The sequence below is a fragment of the Cryptomeria japonica genome, chromosome 8 (genome assembly GCF_030272615.1).
Source record: "Cryptomeria japonica chromosome 8, Sugi_1.0, whole genome shotgun sequence".
NCBI lineage: Eukaryota > Viridiplantae > Streptophyta > Pinopsida > Cupressales > Cupressaceae > Cryptomeria > Cryptomeria japonica.
The window spans coordinates 59,690,080-59,695,074 of NC_081412.1; positions in this window are offsets into that span (position 1 = coordinate 59,690,080).

Genomic DNA, 4,995 nt, shown 5'->3' on the forward strand with positions numbered 1-4,995 from the left:
GAGATGAGAAATCTATGGCAATTGATATTGAAGGGCCCCTTAATCATCATTTTTTCAACCCATGAGATTGAAACCTCAAAATATTGTAGATAAGAGGGAAAAGTAGCAGCTTGGTAGGACTTTACGAAAAATAAGACACTTGATCAATTGAATGAATACCAGTTTTAGCAAAAAAGTAAACTTACGTCAAGAGGTTTGTTGAAATATGTAGGATATGCCAACATGCTAAGGGAAGAAGACAAAACATAGGATTATATCATCCCCCTCCCATATTCCTAATAGGCTTGGGGTTCATTGAGTATGAATTTTGTACTTAGAATACCTAAGACTCTGAAAGGTAATGGATCCATATTTGTTGTAGTTGATAGATTCTTCAAAATGACACATTTTATAGCATGTAGTAAAAGAAGTGATACAAATAACATTGCCCACATGTCTTTCAAAGAAATAGTAATATTGCATGGACATCCTAGAAGTATTGCTTCTAATAGGGATACTTAGATTGTTGGTTTTTTTGGAGGACTCTTTAGAAGAAGTTGGGAAAAAATATTATTTTTAGTTTAGCTTAGCACCATCAGACAAATTGGCAAACTCATGTGTTCAATAAGCCTTGACAACATCTTAAGGAGCCTATCAAGAAAACACCCAAAATAGTGGGATCAAGTACTTGCTCAAGAAACAATTTGCTCAATGATCCACCAAAAAGAAGCATAGGGTTTAGCCCATTTTATATTGTGTAGGACATGCATCCAAGAGGTGTTTATGAGTTTATAAACTTGGGTAAGCAAGAGATGAGAAGTATTAATGGAGATTTGTTTTGACAACTATGCAATATTTGTATGAGAAAATTAAATAATAGCTTCATGAAAACATAGGTAAGTACAAGAAAAGAGTAGATTTGAAGAAGAGGTCAATTTTGAAGTTGGATATTTGGTCATTTTACATTTAAGAAAATAAAGGTTTCCTAAGAAGGAGTATAACAAACGAAATTTGAAAAAATTAGAACTTGTAAAGTCTCAAGGAAATTTTCTTCAAATGCCTATGAGATAGAGATTCCAAATGACATTGGAATCTCTCCTACATTTAAAGTTTCATAATTATATCCTTTCATGAAAGAAGAAGATTTATAAAATGCAAGCAAACTTGATGATTATTATATTATAAATTGGGCACAACAACTACCTAAAGCACAAACAAAGAAAATTGAATCAATTCTAGAGAAAAAAAGTTGCTAGAAAAGACTAAGGGCAAGCATTAATTTTAATTCTTTGTCAATGAAAGGAACTTCCACTTGAAGATGCTACATGGATGAGAGATTTCAACATATTCAAGCATGGTATTGGTATTGATGAACTCATGGACACAAGCCCATGTGGAAATCTTTTGTTCATTGGTAGTATAATGTAGGTGCATTATTTATATGAGTTCATTCTACATATTTCTAGAATATTACATGTATGGATGAATTTTTTTATTTTTTTATAACCTCCAAATAGTCATAATAAGAAAACAAATAAAACTAAATCTATTCAATTTAGCATGTATGTAAGTGATTAAAGTAATTTAAGAGGGGCTTTGATTTTCCCAAATAAAGGAACAATTGGACAATTTCTTTTGGACTTCAATTAGTTTTATTTTGATATGTAAAAGAAATTATTATATTCAACATTTAAATAGGGATATTTTCCTAAGATTATTTGAACAAAACTCTAATTTCCTTTAGCCCAAATCCACACCATTATTTGGATGATTGAAGTGTTGAATTAGTTAGATATTTAGCTACACCAATTTTATGTATATCTATCTCAATAGATTTTTTGAAAGGGGTAACATGGTGCAAAATATCCACTCATTTTATAACTCTATTTATTTTTTAACTATTCATTTTATTGAAAACATCTAGATAAAGAAATGGTAAATGATATTTCATTCTAAAAGCCTTAGGAACCCCTTTTTCACCTAGTTTATATCTTATTCAAATCATGCATGTTAAGATGTTTGATGTGCAATAGACAAAATTGTGATAAACTAAAAGTTTTGTTACTTCCACCTATAAATGCCAAATTCCTTTAAATATATTTGATATTATCGACATCTTTGCTCCTTTCAAATAATCAACTAGCATAATGATGCACTATTAGTTGCACTATAACTTTAGAAATGGGTGAGAAAGACCAAATTTGAATTCAAGCGATGGTTACCTTTTTGACAAAATATGGTTTCAAAATAAGATCTAATCCACCATTTTACTAGTTTCCGAGCAGTCTAAATTCACTTTACAATAAATATCTATTTATGGTCAGTTCACCCTTGATTCGTGAAGTGGCAAAACAACCTTGATACTGTGCTATAAATGTCGTTTCATTAAAAAAAAAAGGGAGGTAAGTCATTTTATGACTGTGAGCCAAAGGATATTTTAGGGTTTCCAACCTTGCAAGCTTAGTCACCATTAGAGAAATAGATGTTTGCAAATCACAATAAGTTTTATATTGCAAATGACACATAAGTAAATGTCTCCGTTATTTCATTTGTAATTATTTTTTAAGTTTTATATTGCAAATGACACATAAGTAAATGTCTCCATTATTTCATTTGTAATTATTTTTGAAAAGTGCTGGCTTAGTTTTTCCTCTTTCTAGTTTGTTGGTATTAACATAATCAAAGATCATATAAATGAAATAATATTCTGTCATTACAAGATTTATAATGGTCTTTTCATCAATACGTATTAGTTTTTGTAGCGTAGGATATATTTGTGTATTTTTTTAATTTCAAAATTAAGGATAATATTTATTACTCGCAAGAAATATACAGTTTCCTGTATGGACATCTCCCTTGGATCTCTCTCTCTCTTTTATTACATTGTCATTACTTTTGAATTAAACAACCCTTGTTGAAGAATTTATTGCTGTGGGTACTTTAGTTGAAACAGGCAGAATAAATAGTAGTAGCTTTTTCTTTAGGAATGATGCGACTCACAGTCACGTTCTATAATTGTCACTTTCTGTCTGTTATTTAGTCGGTGGAAATTCGAATGTATTGCATGCAAACGAGTTATTTTAAACTGGAAGAATCAGTGGTAATAGCTTTTCCTCATAGTTTTCTCAAGATAAGATGCTTCCACAACTCTTTTTCAATAACAGAGAATAATATTGTTTTAGATATGGCCCACAAGACTGTACTGCTGATTTATCTACAGACGCTGCACGCCTTTCATCTTCCAATTTTGTCTTGGTCATCAAACACTAGTTTATAAGAAAGCAAGCTCGCTGCCAACCTGATAACTTTTCTCTGTCACATGGTTATACAATGTGAACAAGAGAAAATATCTAGAAGATTAGTTTACAAAAATATATTTGCTCTTGAGAATGGAATCATAACTGCTACTAAAAAATGTATATACTTTTAATGTACCTCTGTTACACTAATGCGTGCTGATTGTTAATCATTAGTTCCTGTGTTTTTCATACATCTTTATTATATTATACTTAGTCATGCTCTAAATTTCAAAGATTCGGTACATTAATCTCAAATATGTGTTTGGCTGGATTTTTTATATTTTAATTTTATAAACCGGTAATATTATAGGTTTATTTTATTTATGTTTTTTTTTTTCAAATTTTGATTAGATATTTGAAGAGGCCCAAACCATTACATATTCATCATATACGTCCACACAAGGGAGGATCTTGCAAGCAGTGAGACCACCAAACCAGAAGAACAAAAAAGGATTCGACCCTTTTTTGAATAGAGGCTTTTGGTTGAAGCAATAAATCATGGGAACAAAGGTCCCAACCCAGAAAAAATTGCCTAACTAGACTAGAGGGGTTCAGGAAGGAACTCTAAACCATTCTTGTGAAATAAGCCCTTGCTTAAGGACAAGAGCAACCAAAGAAACAAGAAACAAACCACGGATTTTGAAAGGCTTCTCTCAACCTTTTACTTGGAAGATCACATTGAAGGTTATTCTCCAACAAAGATCGCAATGACTTGGAAGCACGTAGAAACGAGTTGGATGCATCCAAAAGCTTTATGAAAGAAGACACACTAAACCATCCATCAAGGGGATACATAGGAGGATGAGGGGCAATAGTGACAAAAGCATAGGATGGCATCATCACAGAAGCAGGAAAGAGGGGAGTGAACCCTTTTTGGCAGAAAAGATCCAACTTTAGTAGGAAATTCATCTTCCATTGAAAAATGCTCAGATCCCCAAACCCAAAAGACCTCAACCTACCCCAAAAGAGAAGCCTCTACCTCGAAAGGAGTCTCCAAAGGGAGGGTTGGTGAAATCACACAGAACCCCACCAAAGGTGAAGATGGCGCCATAAACCCAAAATCCAAACGAGACCCCTCAAATGGAGAAAGAGGACACTCATCTCCAGAGCCCCCAACCAAAGACTATCAATGCATAAAGTAGCAGGGCACTACATTATTGTGTCCACCACACCCTAGTGTTGGTGTACATGGACTCTAGCTGGACTCTAGTAATCTCCCCTGCCTTCGTAACTTATCTACTCCAACTACCATATTTACTTCTCCTTCTCGTATTCTCTTCTACTCTGTCTTTTGTTTATGCATCTAGATGGTTCAATATTAAGGCGCACATTCCAGAAAGGTCTTTTTGGCTGTGAACAAAGCTCTGTTTTTAAAAGAGAGCAGAAACTATAATACTCTATTTTGGATGAATGATTATGTAATGTAAAGAGAGCACTGGCAGCTTTGTTTATTATTAAGGCAAAATATAAATTGTTTTATACTCTGTTCTTCCTTATTGTTCTTTCTCCCCTTCAAACTGGTATCAGAGCAAGGTTAAAGGGTCTAGCAGAAACAAAGGAGTCTGCCCCACAATCACTGGTTGGAGATATTGAAGTTGTTCATCAGAGATTGGGCCTGCAGGATTAAGAGATCGTTGTGGAGATCAACTATTGTTAATTGGGGAATCATTTGATATTTCAAGTCAAAAGGTATTTTGCAATCATTGCAGAACCAAAA